This window comes from Castor canadensis, chromosome 7 (assembly GCF_047511655.1).
Source record: "Castor canadensis chromosome 7, mCasCan1.hap1v2, whole genome shotgun sequence".
Lineage (NCBI taxonomy): Eukaryota > Metazoa > Chordata > Mammalia > Rodentia > Castoridae > Castor > Castor canadensis.
In genome coordinates, this window is record NC_133392.1 from 126,676,035 (window position 1) to 126,694,384 (window position 18,350).

At 39.7% G+C, this 18,350-nt stretch overlaps 1 non-coding gene and 2 pseudogenes across 1 annotated transcript; all 3 read left to right on the plus strand.

Annotated features, from left to right (window-relative positions):
• The first annotated feature begins 2,098 nt into the window (after positions 1-2,098).
• On the plus strand, positions 2,099-2,708 carry LOC109675392 (cytochrome P450 4A10-like; annotated as a pseudogene).
• LOC109675390 (cytochrome P450 4A11-like) overlaps positions 2,597-18,350 on the plus strand; it is a 37,341-nt pseudogene continuing 21,587 nt past the window's right edge.
• LOC141425116 (small nucleolar RNA U3) lies at positions 17,946-18,159 on the plus strand. The gene has a single exon (XR_012450211.1). It is a non-coding gene; the product is annotated as a small nucleolar RNA U3 (small nucleolar RNA).

Sequence of the window (18,350 nt, forward strand, 5' to 3'; positions counted from 1 at the left end):
AAGTGGGACTAGGCAAGTAAGATATGGATGGAAACAGCCTACAGAGGGTGTGGATCCAGTAGAGACCTCTGAATACTGTCCTACCTGATTTGTGGTTGAGAGGGTCAGAAGGCAAGGTGGGGTTTAGGGAGCTCACTGAAGTCTAGTTAACGAAACTGAAGATGGCAACCAAGGGCATTCCTGGAGTAGAATTAGAAAGATAGAGACACTGGGGACTTGTGGGTCTGAGGGGGCTGGAGAATTGGAGCCTGACCACTGAGTAAGAAGCAGATGGGTTACAGCTTGAAGATCTACAACTGAGCCTCCAGAAGCTACCTCACTGATAAATGACTCTTCTCTCAGAATCAAAGGTCCTTTTTGGTGATGGTGATGGTGATCTCTGGAAGTGGCCTACACCCTCCTCATGTGACTCTAAGTAGTGGTATCCACACTGGAGAACAGAAACTCTTAATGGAGGGAGTGATCTAACCAATGAATAACTCTTAAAACAGTAATGTCCCTTAGAATGCTGACCTTGTCCTAATAGAGATTTCATGCCTCAGAGATCAGGAGTAGCCTGATAAGGGAGGTCTTGCCAAAGGTCAGTTGTGAACCAAGGCCTGACATAGACGTATGTATGTCTTGTAAGGAAAGGGATGGGACTGAGCACATGAAGAAGGGCCCTGAATGCCCAGCTATGGGATAGGGCTCAGGGGCCAATACTTACCTAGCTCAAAGCAAGGTCTGTGGCCATTTCTCATTTCACTGTCCCTACCTTGCCTAGGAATTGACTCAGGAAATTCATTGGCATGAATGAGATGAAGATAGTCATGGCCCTGACACTGTTCTACTTTGAGCTGCAGCCAGATCCCACCAGGATCCTTGTCCCCGTCAGATTAGTTGTATGAAGTCTAAAAATGAGATCTTCTTGCCTCTCAGAAAGCATCAATAATTAATCCTAGTGCAAACAGGACAGATTGAGAACTTCTGCCTGACATTCTGTCTTTCTGTCACTTGCCACTCCCCCATGTTGTTATGCTTTCAACCTGCCTTCTAGCTGCCCTCTGCCCTTCTTCCCACCTTCCCACTGTCCTGCCTTCTGTCCTTGAATCAGTCTGTTCCTTTCTCTCTCATTTTTGCAAGGTTCCTACCTGCTGGTCTGTCTGTTTCCCACCTACTTGCATCTTTGAATGTCCACATAACCCTTGATCACCTGCCTGCCCTTCAGCTTGCCTGGCTCTTTACCTGTCCCTTCTCTTTGTGCTGCTCATCTAGGCTTATGTAATCTTCCTGTTTTGCTAAAGTCAACTACCACCACTTTCATGGCTTAAAATGGCACGTATTTATAATCTCACATTCTGGAAATCAGATGTCTACAGTGACTTTCCTACTCGATATCCAAGATTTGAAGGAGGTCTCAGGGAGATTCCGTTTATTCCATCTTCCTACTTTTAAAGCTTTACTCTCAAGGACTCTCAGTGAGTGCATTAAGCCTCTTAGATTATCAAGGATCATCTCTTGCTCTTAAAGTCAACCAACTGTAGATTATCCACAACTGCAATATCTTGTCACTAGTATTTAACTGAATAACTGGGTAATTCATCCCAGGCATACTGAACTTTAAAACTAAACATGACATTAAACATTTGTGAACTTGGGCTGCATACATATCCCCTTAAACATACTTAATCAGCAAATGAAGATTAGCTATATACCTAAGCCACCCTGAGGTTATTTAAACCTTTAGAATTATAACAAATCACTATCCTGCCAACTATCCACTATTGAAAAACACTAACCCTTACCCCTGGAAAAATGCAAAATTATGGTATTGTATTCACTCTGCTTCTTATTCTGTGCATTCATACTCTAATTAAGATGTTAGAATGTCACATGCTATGCAAGGGTTATCTGGGACATCACATTGGTGACATGAAATGAGACCTATTCCAATGGCATGCAACAGAGGCTCCATGGCTGTGTTCCTGAAGGGAGGCCTGACCTGCAGCAAATGTGCTAGTCTCCCACCTCTAATCTGCATGATCCTGGGCTTTGCTGGGCACCCAGAATGGGGAAACTGGGAGTTTCTGGGGCATTTAGTTCTGCCTGGTAACTGTTCTCTGGGACAGACCGAGTGATCAAGCTGAGGAAGGCTCAGCTGCAGGATGAGGGAGAGCTGGAAAAAGTCAAAAGGAAGAGACACTTGGATTTTCTGGACATCCTCCTGTTTGCCAGAGTGAGTGTGTAGAGGAAGAGGCCTGAGGCTTTGCTCAGAACCAGAGAGTGAGGGACAAACCCTAATCTCTCACTACGACTTTCCCCAGATGGAGAATGGGAAAGGTTTGTCTGACAAAGACCTACGTGCTGAGGTGGACACATTCGTGTTTGAGGGTCATGACACCACTGCCAGTGGCCTCTCCTGGATCTTCTATGCTCTAGCCATGCATCCCAAACATCAGCAGATGTGTAGGGAGAAGGTCCAAAGTCTCCTGGGGGATGGAGCCTCCATTACCTGGTGAGTGAGAGCTCAAGGGTAGGGAAAGGCCTGTTTGTGAGGTGGGGCAAAACCTGGTCTTCCTGGGTCCTGTCTGCCATTCAAATGTGTTTCATTTCAGGGACCACCTGGACCAGATGCCCTATACCACCAAGTGCATCAAGAAGGCCCTGAGGCTCTATCCACCAGTACCAGGCATAAGCAAGGAACTGAGCAAGCCTGTCACCTTCCCTGATGGATGCTCCTTACCCAAAGGTATGACATTCCCAGACCTATTCACTAAGGAAGAGGGAGGGTCAGGAATCTACATGGGCTTTGCAGTTGTGTGCCTCACTGACTCACCCCTTTCTTCATTAGTAATTTGGGCCTTTACGTAGAAGTTTTAATGCGGTATACGAAATGCTTAACACAGAGCTTGGGTTCAGCAAAGAAATCAGTAAAAAATGTCAGCCTCTATATCAACTGCCAACATTAGCCCCAAAATTTTCATTCCTTCACATTTTCATGGAGAGAGAATCAGAGAGGGTCTAAAATGCTATGGTTCTTTCCATGATTGAAGGCAAGTAGGAAATCCCATGTCATGGATGAAATGTGGTCCAATGTCTGAGGAATCCTCAGCTTGGTTGAAAAGAGCAGCTGATGACTAGATCTGAGACCTATTCCATGGTAGGAAAACACCCATTAGCTCACTCCCCATCCAGTATGATTTTACCTATGCCACATCAAAGCTGTATGAACATAGGAAAGACAATCAACCTTCTGAGACTTTGGAATCTCACGTGAAAAATAGATATAAAACGATGTATCTTCTGTGGTAAATTGGCAGATTAGAATTTTCCTCTGTATGACTCCACGAATAAGAAGAGTCAAGGTAACAAAGAACAGGTGGTATTCTAAAGAGAGAAAGAGAGGAATGACATCAATGAATCTTGAATGAGGTGGCAGCACAGGTAAACAGCACAGAGAATCAGAAAGGCTGCACAGAAAAAGTCAGCTTGGAGCTCCAACCCTGGCTCCCAGGAGGAAAGAGGGCCCAAAGTTACAACCACAATTTGAACCAGTCAACCCAACAACAGATTGGCAGTCCTAGCCTCAGGATAAGTGACACTTCTCACAACCCATAAATCCAGTGCAGAGGTTTGGTGTGACAGTAATTCCTCCTGCATTGCAGGCCGCCATTGGAAAATAAATCCATTTCGTAACTCCTCATGTCTCAGAGGTTACAGCTGGATGCCATCTTGAGAGGAGGCCTATTATTTGAGACTGAGCTGCACTGGAAACCTGAAAACAAGGGATGATATCAACTCAGGGAGCATGAGGGCACCATGCCACAGTGCCACAGTGTCTGGGTGTGAGGAAGACTTGGAGGGACCCATGTAGAGGGCAAGGGCCATACATAGACCTCTGAGAAGTTTAAGAAGGAGGCATCTTGGATTATGCTTAGGGCACAGTGGTTGGTGGCCATGACCTCTGTGTCAAGAAGTAAACCCCCTTGCCTGAGTTTTCTTAGCCTCTAGAGCTGCCTCCCTGCCCCATATGTTTTGTTGCCTGAGAGCTTTGATCTCAGGAGGACTGAGAGCTCAGGTCTGGTGCATCACTGAGTTTCCCCAACGTAGAAAAGCTAGTCAATGAGATTTTAGCATAAAATTCCCTAAATCTAGAGGAATGAGTACATGAAGTATTTTTAAGTCCCAGTAGAAAAGAACCTATCCACATCATAATACCGTTAAAATGCCAAGAGTACAGAACAAAGCAAGAAAACCAAAAGCTGCAAGAGAAAAATGCCAAGTTACTTACAAGGGCAAGCCTATCAGAACAACAGCAGGCTTCTCAATGGAAACCCTAAAGGCCAGGATAACATGCATATATCTATTTCAAGCCCTGAAACAAAATAACTGCCAACCAAGACAGTATATCCAGGAAAGCTATTCTTTAAAAATGAAGGAGAAATAAAATATTCCATGAAAGTATAAACTAAAACGAATCATGATCATTAAGCCAGTATTGCAAAAGATACTTAATGTAACACTACACAAAGAAGAAGAAGAAAGATTATGCAAGCACAGGAGCTTAAGAAATAATAAATCTCACTAGGAGAATATGTAAAGAAAAGTGAAGTAGGAAAGAATCAAACACTATTACCCACTAAACCAGAAAACCTCCATCAAGAAGAGGGAAGAACATATATTTGTTGTCCATAAGAAACTCAACTTGCTGGCAAAGGCATGCACAGACTAGAAGTGAAAGGATGGAAAATGATATTCCAAGGAAAAGGAACCTGAAAGAAGGCAGGAGCAGGCATACTCATATCTAACAAAGTAGAATTAAGGCCAAAATTAGTCAGAAGGGATAAAAATGGTTACTACATATTAAAAAAGGGAACAACCCATCAAGAAAATAAAACAATTTTAAATGTATATGGACCCAACTTTGTGCACCCAATTTCATAAAACAAACACTATTTGACATATAGGGTCATATAGGTCCTGATACAATAATAGTGGGTGACTTCAATAGCCCATTTGCACTGATAGATATCCAACAACAACAAAAAAATCAACAAAGAAACTTCTGAGTTAGATCAATTGGAATTAACAGACAATTTTTTCTTTTTCTTTTATTTTTTCTTCACTGCTGTGATGGATGGGGGTATATTGTGGCATTTACAAAGGTTCTTACAATGTATCAAATATATCATACTTGAATTCACTCCCTCCAAAGCTCTCCTTTATCCTCCCCCTCATTCTTGGAATAGTTTCAACAGGTATCAATTTTGCATTTATGGACATGTGTACACATATTTTGCACCGTATTGACCCTCCTACCTACTTTCTCTACCACCATCCCCTCCCACTGGTGCCAGCTTACCCCTACCCCTGTGAAGGACTGGTCCATCCTCCTGTTCTCAAATTTTGTAGAAGAAAAAAGATAAAAGATATAAATAAAAAAACAACACATTTTTTATTATTTGAGATAAAGGTATTTACAAAGGGAATTTCCTTGTGATATTTCCATGTATATATGTACTATCACCCCAATTGGTTTGTTTCCTCAATTTTCTTCATTTTAACTTAGTCCATTTTTATGGTGGTTTCTATATTCATTTGACATTTCTATTTTCATTCTTGTATAGAGAGCATTTCAACCTTATTCAAGTTCTTAGTTTCCTTCTTTTACCCTACCCCTCCCGTTTGTGACCTCTCTTTAGTGTAATCAGTGTTTCATAATATTGCTGCAGTTGTATTAAGTCTATTGGAATTAACAGACATTTAAAGACTATTCCATCCAATAGCTACATAAATGCACATTTTTCCTCAGCAACCCATGGAACATTCTCCAAAACAGATCACATTTTAGGTCATAAATCAAGTCTTAACAAATAAAAAATTAAAATCATTTCTTGTATCTTATCTGGTCATATGGAATAGAATTAGAAATCAATAGCAATAGAGCCTACAGAAACTGTGTAAACATCTGGGGACTGAATGACCAGTAGTGACTCATTGAAGAAATCAGGGAATAAATTTAAACATTCCCAGAATCAAATGAAAACAAAATCACACCTTAACAGAACCTTTAGAAGAAAACAGGCAGTTTACTGTCATATGCAGAGTTTAAATTTTAAAAGAAAATACATGAAGGTAGAAGCAAGACTATTTGAAAAGAAGTACAGGATCAGTGGGAGGGGTGAGGGACAAGAGAGGGCAATAGGTGATGACTATGATCAAAGTACATTAGATACATATATGAAAATGACATATCAAAACCTATTTTGTACAATTAATGCATGCTAATAAAATGTCATAATGAAACCCATCATTTTCTACAATTAATATATGCTAATAAAATCTAAAACAAAAAGAAGAAAAAAATAAAATAAAAGTTTGCTATGAGAGGATTGCTTTTGAATGTTGAGTGAGTTAATGTGCATTCTGTAAATGCTCATGGAAGACATTTGATGAGTGTGAGTTATCACTTCACTTACTACAGTGTTTTCTTGCTCTAATTTCTAGGTCATGGTTTTTCTGCCTCTAATCTATACTGGTAGACTAAGAGGGTGAGGGGTGAGTAGAAGGGACTGCACCCTGAGATTTCCCAACCTAGAGTCCTTTCTAGGAACTTCACCACTACTATCTGACTCCTCTCTCAGCATCAGGATCTTTTGTCCCCATAGATGGTGATCACTGGGAATATGATCCTCCCCTCCAATGTTTCTTTGACCAATAACCACCACACTGGGGAGCCAGAAAATTACAGGGCAGAACATCTAACAATCAAAAAATGATTTACTGTAAAATGAATAATATTGCTGGGTGGTGGTGGCTCACACCTGTAATAATAGTTACTCAGGAAACAGAGATTAGTAGGGTCTCAGTTCAAAGCCAGCTTGGGAAAATAGTTCATGAGACCCTATTTCAAAAAATTTTATCACAAAAAATTGGTCTGGTGGAGTGTCTCAAGGTGAAGGCCCTGAGTTCAAGCCCCAAGACTGAAAATAAATAAATAAAAAATATTGACAGAGTCTGTCAATTGGAAGATTGGCCAATCTTAATGGAGATTTCAGGCCTCTCAGAGAAGAATTTGGGGTGATCTCTTGAAGAGGTAGAGGGCTTTCCAAAGGGCAGGAGGGCATGAACAAAGGCCTGGTGTAGAGGTGTATATGTGACCTGTAAGAAAAGAAGTCAGGCTGGGCCAAAGAAGGAGGATCCTGAATGCCCAGCTATAGGCTGAAACTCAGGGGCCAATGCCTGCCTAGCTCAGAACAGGGCCTCAGGCCACATCTCATTTCACTTTCCCTATCTAGTCCAGGAATTGCATTGGGAAACGATTTACTATGAATGAGCTGAAGGTGGCCGTGGCCCTGAAGCTGCTCCACTTTGAGCTGCTGCCAGATTCCACAAGGATCCCTGAGCCTCTGGCACAAATTGTCTTGAAGTCCAAGAATGGGATCTACCTGCATCTTAGGAAGCTCCAATAATCTTGCTGGGGACAACGAGAAGCTCTGTCAGTCTCATGAGTGTTATCTTGTCTTTCTGTTACCAACTCCTACCTCTTACCCATGCTTTCTCTCTACCCACTATCCCTTCTTCCAACTGCTTGCTGTCATGGTTCCAGTCCTCCTGCTTATCTGCCCTTTTCTCTCCCACATTCTTCCTGGATCCCTGCTTGCATCTGTGTACCTGTCTCCCACCTGGTCACCTGTCTGCCCTCTAGCCTGCCTGACCCTCAACATGTTTTTTCTCTTTCTGCTACTTGAGGTTGGTACTGGATTATAAATAATTATGGCAATGTTAGTGTCTTTAAATGACAGAAATCTAATCCCTATGGGAATCAGAATTTTAACATATGTTTCTTTGGAACAACCAAGCTATTTGAAGGGTTCTGAACCTCTATGCTATTGGTGTGCCTCTGAGTTCCCATTTCCATTATCTAGAAGTTCATGCTAGGTTTCAGGATCCTTCTTCAATATTTAAATCCAGCAGCTTCTTTTTATTGTTCTTCTTTCCTTTACCTTATTTCTCTATTTTAATTATGTTTGTAATTACAACGTACCCACTGTGATAATATGGGACATATGAATTTTCCTCCCAGAATTAAGACATGTATATCTTTGGAAGCCTTTATTCAGCTTTACTCAGTCCTTCCCTGACTTTCTCCTGACCTGTACATCTAAATATCTCTGCATGGTTGGTCAGAGATACAGAGGAGACAAGTCCCCTCTGAGGAAGGAGAAGTATGTGGCATCTGCCCTGAGGTGCCAGGAGTCCAGATCATTGTGAAGTGACCCACATATTTCAGGAAGTCTCACCCAGGTGACCCCTGATGACTCACACCTGCCTAACTGCTGAGGCTCCTGTGTAGCTGAGTTTAGACGAAAGGTTCTGTTCTGGGAAGTCAGAAGCTCACACCAGATGGGGAAAACACTAGGCCTCCAGTCTAGTCAAGGACTAATGTTCCTCACATTACATTTTTAAGACCAATAACAAGGTAGACCTGTTTAAAGTTAATTGGGGAAGTCTTCAGACAGTCATTCATGATAAACTCAAGAACCCTCCACTTCACAATCTTAATGAGACATGAGAAGAAAGCCCAGCCTGATCAGGTCATCAGTCACTTGACAGCTTTCCTCATAAAGAACCTGAAATTCCCTCAGAAGGCTCAGGAAGTGGACATATGTCCAGAAAGGACTAGGGACAGCCAGAAAGCCAGGAGAGGCAGCGATCTAGCTGGTGGGAGAAGATGTCAGCTCTAAACCAAGTCCTTCCATACAGGATGCCTCTTGGTGATTCCCTGCCTCCTTCACTGATGGTCCTGAAGGAGACAAAGACTCAACAGTTTACCAATACCTGATTACTACCTGATTGTGGGTGCTCATGACTGTGTGTCAAGCTGCCTTCACCTATCCACCTGTGCACTTCCACCAGTCTGCCTTATTTTTATCAGATCTTGCTTCTCTTGCTGATTCTGAGAACAGGGACCTTGAGGTTCCTTATTTAGCCAACCACTTATAGCCCAGGGACCTAGATGCCATAAACAGAGCTCCCTGGAGCTCTCTGCTTAGAGGGATTCCTTCAATAACCCTCATTCCCCAGAGGGCTTGAATTCAAGCCCTTCCTTCCAGTCCTCTGACTTCCCAGGACAATGGACTAAATCAACCCTACTCTGAGAAGAAACATTCAAAAGCAGGCTGGACACTCAGTGCTGGGCAATAAGATTGGAGCAAGAGACTGTGCTGGGTATTAGGGTTAACAGTGAGGACAGCCATGTTAGGAGCAGACCCTCTTCCTTCTTGCAGGTGGCTTACTAGAAACTCCCCACCTGACCCTGTCCACAGAGTGGGTTGTGACCAGCTGCACGTCTCTGTGGGGGAGTGGACAGGGCCAAGCGCATGGTGCCAGAAGCGAGAGCCCCAACCTCTGACAATAAACAATGGACAACTGGGAACAGTAGTCTTCTTGGGCTAAAGGCTCCAGGCTTTCATCCAGGACAATACCCAGATCAAATTAATCCTGTTCCTTGAACAGGCCTGCTATAACAAGAAGACCCTGTTTATAACCCCTCTCCTGGGAAGACCCACCTCCCACATGAACTGTAAATAAACACGCAGGCCTGACAACGCGGGTGCAGTGTCACCTTTCACAGTGCTTGGAAAGGGGAAAGCTTGTAGCAGAGGCTCACGCACAGGAGAAATCTGAGCAAACAAAGCCTGCAGGGCCAGGTGAGTGCTAAGCTCACCCCAGAGATCTGCATAAATAATGCCTCCAGCAACAGCAGGCTGACAGCAGCAGGTAGGCAAGCCACAGTTGCAGATACCATTCTCAGAACTGTGTCCAGACTCTTTTTTTTTCTTTGTCTCCCTACCTTCGATGAGAGAACAACCGAATTACACTTGCAAGCTGAAAAATTTACTGAAACTGTATTGCATTTGAACTTGGGACACTTGGTGGGGTTTTTGTGTGTGTGTGTGTGTAGTTTTTTCTACTTAATGCATCCCCTTTGATGAGACAACTACAGAACAACATCTGAGGCACCATCTCCAGGATTGGAGACTGAGACTTCACGGCATTTGAACTTGGAGGTCTTTCGGTTTTTTAAAATTTTCTATTTTTTCATTTTATTTTAACACATTTTTATAAATAGATTTTTCTTTCATTTACTTATTATTAATAAAAATTTTTATTCTTACCTTTATTTTTTTTTATTTTTTATTTTCAATCCTCTCTCTATCGCTCTAATGTCTGTTCAGCTTACTGTCGATTAGTACACTAAAGCTCCCTGTTTATACCTTTGAAATCTTCTTGTCTGATACCTTGTTCTGTTTTCTCCTTCTTGTCTGTGTATTTGTTTTCTCCATTTCTTTAACTTCTTGCTTTCCATCTCAGCTCACCCTTCCATTCTAAATATTACCATTGTTATTATTACAAGCTAGAAAATACTTAATTGCACATAGTGCAGGGACAGTAACAACACCAAAGACAATGACGGGAAGACAGAAAAAACAGGGAAACCAGTTTCCCCACAGCAAAAAATTAGTACAGGAACCAGAGGGGAATGAAGAAAACAGATACTCAGCTCCAGACTCCAACAAAAAGAAGATAAACTATGCCAAACGGCCCAATGAAACCCACAAGAATAATTTAAAAGAAGACATACTAAAGGTACTCAATGAGAATTTTATAGAGATGATAATGGATAGGGTCAACCAAAATGTACAGGAGACACTCAAGAAATTCCAAGACAACAAAAATAGAGAATTTGAAAAAACAAAAGAAGAAATAAAGGAAACCATAGAAGCACTGTATAAACACCAAAGTGAAAGAGAGAACATGATGAATAAACAGATAAATGAACTCAGGACAAAAATAGACAACATTAAAGAAGAAACCAGCCAGGATATGGAAAACCTCAGAAAAAAGAACAAAACAGAACTGCAAAACAAAACGGAAGGACAATCCAGCAGAATAGAACAAACAGAAGACAGAATCTCAGAACTTGAAGATGAAATGGTAATTAAAGGAAAAACTGAAGAACTATTAATGAAACAACTCAAGACCTGTGAAAAGAAAATGCAAGAACTCATCGACAATAAAAGTCTTCCATGATAAGCAGAAACTAAAACAATATGTGACCACAAAGTCACCACTACAAAGGATTCTTCAAGGGATACTGCACACAGTAAGTGAAACCCAACTTAACCATGAAAAGACAGGCAGCACCAAACTACAGGAAAAGAAAAAGCAAGACAGTAGAGAGTAATCTCAACTTAGGTACACACAATCAAACCTTCAAACAACTAAGACAACTAAATGACAGGAATCACCACATACCTATCAGTACTAACACTTAATGTTAACAGACTTAATTCACCCATCAAAAGGCACCGCTTGACAAAATGGATTAAAAAGGAAGATCCAACAATTTGTTGCTTACAGGAGACCCATCTCACCTACAGAAATAAGCATAGGCTTAGGATGAAAGGATGGAAGAAGATTTACCAAGCCAATGGCCCCCCAAAACAGGCAGGAGTAGCAATACTTATCTCTGACAAAGTAGACTTCAAACCTACATTGATCAAACAAGATAAAGAAGGACATTCCATATTAATAAAAGGGGAAATAGATCAAAAGGAAATAATAATTATCAACCTGTATGCACCCAATGTCAACACACCCAATTTCATCAAACATACCCGGAAAGACCTAAAAGCATATATAAACGCCAACACAGTGGTTGTGGGAGACTTTAACACCCCATTATCATCAATAGATAGGTCATCCAAACAAAAAATCAATAAAGAAATCCAAGATCTAAAATATGCAATAGATCAAATGGACCTAGTTGATGTCTACAGAACATTTCATCCAACTTCTACACAATATACATTCTTCTCAGCAGCCCATGGAACCTTCTCCAAAATAGATCATATCCTAGGGCACAAAGCAAGTCTCAGCAAATATAAGAAAATAGAAATTATACCGTGCATACTATCTGATCACAATGCAGTAAAAGTAGAACTCAACAACAAAAGTAAAGACAAAAAATATGCAAACACTGGAAACTAAATAACTCATTACTTAATGAAGAATGGATCATCGATGCAATAAAAGAGGAAATTAAAAAGTTCCTGGAACTCAATGAAAATGAAAACACAACCTACCGGAACCTATGGGACACAGCTAAGGCAGTCCTGAGAGGAAAGTTTATAGCCATGAGTGCATATATTAAAAAGATTGAAAAATCCCAAGTCAATGACCTAATGATACATCTCAAACTCCTAGAAAAACAAGAACAAGCAAATCCAAAAACAAATAGAAGGAGAGAAATAATAAAAATAAGAGCTGAAGTCAATGAAATAGAAATAAAAAAAACCATACAAAGAATTAATGAAACAAAAAGTTGGTTCTTTGAAAAAATAAACAAGATCGATAGACCCCTGGCAAACCTGACTAAAATGAGGAGAGAAAAAGCCAAAATTAGTAGAATCAGGAATGCAAAAGGGGAGATAACAACAAACACCATGGAAGTCCAGGAAATCATCAGAGACTACTTTGAGAACCTATATTCAAATAAATTTGAAAATTTTGAGGAAATGGACAGATTTCTAGATACATATGATCATCCAAAACTGAACCAAGAGGACATTAATCACCTGAATAGATCTATAACACAAAATGAAATTGAAGCAGCAATCAAGAGTCTCCCCAAAAAGAAAAGTCCAGGACCTGATGGATTCTCTGCTGAATTCTATCAGACCTTTAAAGAAGAACTGATACCAACCCTCCTTAAACTGTTCCACGAAATAGAAAGGGAAGGAAACTGCCAAACATATTTTATGAAGCCAGTATTACACTTATCCCCAAACCAGGCAAAGACACCTCCAAAAAGGAGAACTATAGGCCAATCTCCTTAATGAACATTGATGCAAAAATCCTCAACAAAATAATGGCAAACCGAATTCAACAACACATCAAAAAGATTATTCACCACGACCAGGTAGCTTCATCCCAGGGATGCAGGGGTGGTTCAACATACGAAAATCAATAAACGTAATAAACCACATTAACAGAAGCAAAGACAAAAACCACTTGATCATCTCAATAGATGCAGAAAAAGCCTTTGATAAGATCCAACACCATTTCATGATAAAAGCTCTAAGAAAACTATGAATAGAAGGAAAGTACCTCAACATTATAAAAGCTATATATGACAAACCTACAGCCAGCATTATACTTAATGGAGAAAAACTGAAACCATTCCCTCCAAAATCAGGAACCAGACAAGGATGCCCACTCTCTCCACTCCTATTCAACATAGTACTGGAATTCCTAGCCAGAGCAATTAGGCAAGAAGAAGGAATAAAAGGAATACAAATAGGTAAAGAAACTGTCAAAATATCCCTATTTGCAGACGACATGATCCTATACCTTAAAGACCCAAAAAACTCTACTCAGAAGCTTCTAGACATCATCAATAACTATAGCAAGGTAGCAGGATATAAAATCAACATAGAAAAATCATTAGCATTTCTATACACTAACAATGAGCAAACTGAAAAAGAATGTATGAAAACAATTCCATTTACAATAGCCTCAAAAAAAATCAAATACCTAGGTGTAAACCTAATAAAAGATGTGAAAGACCTCTACAAGGAAAACTATACACTTCTGAAGAAAGAGATTGAGGAAGACTATAGAAAGTGGAGAGGTCTCCCATGCTCATGGATTGGTAGAATCAACATAGTAAAAATGGACTTTGAGCACATGATAAAAGCGAGAGCACACAAGGGAGGGGTGAGGATACGTAAGACACCTAAAAAACTAGCTAGCATTTTTTGCCCTTAACACGGAGAAACTAAAGCAGATACCTTAAAAGCAACTGAGGCCAATAGGAAAAGGAGACCAGGAACTAGAGAAAAAGTTAGATCAAAAAGAATTAACCTAGAAGGTAACACACACGCACAGGAAATCAATGTGAGTCAATGCCCTGTATAGCTATCCTTATCTCAACCAGCAAAACCCCTTGTTCCTTCCTATTATAGCTTATACTCTCTCTACAACAAAATTAGAAATAAGGGCAAAATAGTTTCTGCTGGGTATTGAGGGGGTGGGGAGGAGAGGGAGGGGGCAGAGTGGGTGGTAAGGGAGGGGGTGGGGGCAGGGGGCAGAAATGACCCAAGCCTTGTATGGACATATGAATAATAAAAGAAAAAAAAAGATACATACAAAAAATAAATAAATAAATAAAATGTGGAAAAAAAAATCCTCTCCTTAAGAGAGCTCAACCCCGCCTCATCAAAAATAGCTAAATGAAATTTCATTGTCCTTTTTCCTATCTATCTATAATCTATCTATCGTCTATCTATCACCTATCTGTCAAAAGGCAAGAATGTTGGGGTTAACAGTGAGGACAGCCATGTTAGGACCAGACCTTTACCACCAGGTGGCTAAGAAACCCCCCAACCAACCCCAAATACTAACAAAGGGACAGTTGCTAACCTTTATCTTCCCTCATGGGTGCCAAGGACAGTTGAGTAGACAGTAACCTAAACTACAACTTATCTTTCTTGGTTGCCCAGCAATGGTATCCCTTTGTGACTTTCCTGGTACTTTTCCACTAGCCCCCTATGTCTAGCCCAAGCCTGTGTATGGCAATGGGCTCTAGCTCTCTTGCTGGGGTCCCTCTCCACAGGGCTTCTGCCTGAACATACAACCAACCAAATTTGAATCATGAAACTATAGAAAGCCTGAACAGAGCAATAAGAATTAACAGATTGAAACCATAATTTAAAAAAATCTCCCAACACAAAGATCAAGACTGGATGATCTCACCACCAAAGTAGTGAGACTAGTCTTCTGAACCCTAGCCAGAGTAACTCCATCTTGCAACAAGCCACCATTTTAGCTGTTCTTTGTGCCAGTCTACAGCAAAAGAAGCTGTTCTACCTACCGTCAGACAGTATTTGCTGATACCAGCAAAATCCAGGATAAGTGCAAGGACAGAGTAAACATAAACATCTAGCTTTCCCACAGTCTACTTTTGTCTGTGTCTTACATTATTTGAACTTGTTGTTACTTCTGCCAGTTTGACACCAGATGATTCCCAGGTCTAGGTTTCTGTTATAAAATTAGAGCCATATAAAAGTGAAACATAGTAGATAGGGGTTTGGTGACTTCATTGACTTGGTGCAGCCCTCAATAGTCATCCATCAGTATGTAAGGAACCCCTATTAAAAACTCATCTTTACTGATTTAAACTGGGTTTCTATGAGTCATTTTGGGGGCTGTTGGCACCATCCCAGTTTGGAGGCCTACAATTCTTTTATGCTTCTCTGGAAAATTCACAACCAGCTGAATTTTGGTCGAGTCTTAAAAAATTGATGTTCTTCCTCTAAGCACCATTCCAAAGGATTGAAAAGGAGCAAACCTGGTCTGGGGATGTAGATCAGTGGTACAGCACCTGGCTAGCATGCGAAAGACCCTGAGTTTGATAGCCAGAACGCAAGATGATAAGTGGTAAGGTGCCTGGCTAGTAAGCACGAAGTCCCGAGTTCAACTCCCAGTACAACTAAAATAAATAAATAAATAAATAAATAATCAGTGCAAACCCTTCCAAACTCATTTGATGATGCTAGAATTACCCCAATACCAACCAAAAGCAGACAAGGACTCAGCAAAAAAAAATACAGACCAATATCCAAAAATTGTTCACAAAACACTAGCAAACCAAATATAACATTACTTTGATCACAGAGGCTTTATCCTGTGGATAAAATAATGTTTCAGCACATGAACATCTGTTAATATATTATGTCACATCAAAAAATGAAGGATGAACCCCAAGTGGTCATTTAAATAAATACAGAAAAAGTTCAATAAAATTTAGCATTTTCAACATACTAGATATAAACTTAACACTCCACAATATATCTCAACCTAATAAGGGCAGTATATGACAAATGTATAGTCAAGATCATATGAAAAATGTACAATTAGAAATTGTTTCCACAAAGATCAGGAACAAGAAAAAAGTGTCCCTTTTCACCATTTTTTTAATCATAGTACTAGAAGTCTTAGCAAGAGCAATAAGATAAGAGAAAGAAATAAAAAATATCTCAATAGGAAAGGAGGAGTTAAAGTTACCCCATTTGCTCATGACACAATTTTATGTGGAAAAACCCAAGATCTCCATGTACCAACTGCTTGAAGTGATCAATAAAGTTCAGTAAGACTGCAGGATACAAAATCGACATACAAAACATCAGTATCTTTTTTAATACACCAAAAACAAACTTACTGAGAGAGAAATCCTGAAAACAGTCCCATTCACAATACCCAGAAAAAAAAAACATAAAAGAGAATAAATTTAACCAAGGAAGTGAATTACTTCTACACTAAAAATTACAATATACAGGTGAAAGAACTTGAAGGGAAAACTAAAAATGTAGAGAGATCCCTTTTTGTGGACTGAGAGAATTAACATTCATACTACCCAAAGTAATCTACAGATTCAATGCAATTCCTATAAAAATAGCAATGACATGCTTCACAGAAATAGAAAAGGCATTCCTAAATTGTGTGTGGAATCAAAGAATACCCCAAATAGCCAAACCAACTTTGAGGAAAAAGAACAAACTTGAAGGCACTAAAATAGCTAATATCAAAAGACAGTACAACGCTCCATAACCAAAAAGCATCATATTGGTAGAAAACAGACATATTGTACAATGGAAAATATGGAAAACTCAAGAATTAATCCTGATGTTTACAACCAACTGATTCTTGACAAAGGCAGAAAGAATACATAATGATCCCCACCAAAACAGAAGGAAAGTCTTTTCAGTAAATGGTGCTAGAGGAACTGAATATGCTTGTGCAGACAAACAAAAAAAAAGAAGAAATTAGAATTCCTGTCTCTCACCATATTCAATAATTAATTCAAACTTGATGTAAGACTTAAATGTGAGAATCAAACTATGAAACTAGCTAGGTGCCAGTGGTTCAGGCTTGTAATCCTAGCTAGGTAAGGGGCTGAGATCAAGAGGATCATGGTTTGAGACCAACCCAGGCAAGTTCATAAGACTCATCTCCAAAATAACCAGAGCAGAACAGGTGAAAGTATGGCTCAAGCAGTAGAGCATCTGTTCAAACCCCAGTTCCACTATTAAAAAAAAAAACAATGAAAGTATTAGAACAAAATATAGTGAAGACTCTTAAAGACATGGACTGGGCAAAGTTTTTGTTTTGTTCTGTTTTGTTGGCAGTACTAGGGACTAAACTGAAGGCCTTGCACTTGCTAGGCAGGTATTCTACCACTTGAGCTATTCTGCCCACCCCAAATTTTTATATCTCTAATATCACGAGAAGCAAATGCAAAAATAGACTAATGGGATTATATCAAACTAAAAAGCTTCTATTCATCAAAGCAAATAATCAACAAAAGGAAAATATAACTTAAAGAATGGGAGAAAATATTTTCCAACCATTCGTCCAATATGGGTTTGATTTACAGATACATAAGGAACTCACAGCAATTTAAAATACCCCAATAATGTGATTAACAAATGAATCTCAATAGACATTTTCCAAACAAGGTTATACCAATGGAAAACAGGTATGTGAAAAAATACTGAACATTAACTAGCCATCGGGGAAATGGAAATCATAACTACAATGAGATATCATCTCACCCTAGTCTAAATAACTATAATCAAAAACAAAAAATATTCTGGCAAGAATGTGGAGAAAAAACTCACATACACTGGTATGGGAAGATCAATTAGTACAGCCATTGTGGAAAACAGTAAAGAGGTGCCTCAAAAAAACTGGGTATAAGAGTGCTTACCTCACATATGTGAGTTCCTGAGTTCAATCCACCCACAAAATAAATTGAAAAGAAAAACCATATGATCAAGCAATCCCACTACTGATATATATCCAAAAGAATTGAAATCCGCATGTCAAAAAGACATCTGAAGACTACACTTTCAGGGACCATTTCTATAGTTCCTTAGTAGAGAAGTTTCTCTGATCATGTAGAGTACTGGAAACCAAGAGGAGGAGACACAGCGCTCTCTCCTGAGGGTGAAACCTGCTCTTGGTGTTGCTTTGCTGCAACTTCCATCTGCCGTTGATGATCGTTTTACTCATCTTTAGGGGAGTAAGAGGGAGAGAACGCAGATCAGTGGTTTCCCTCCAAATAAATAAAATTTAAAAAGACATCTGCATTCACATGTTTATTGAGGCAATTTTCATAATAGCCAAGATACAGAATCAACCTTGGTCTCTATCAACAGATGAATATAAAGAAAACGTTCTTTTTTACACAATGAATATTATTAAAAAATATAAATAGAAATGAAATTATATCATCTGCAACT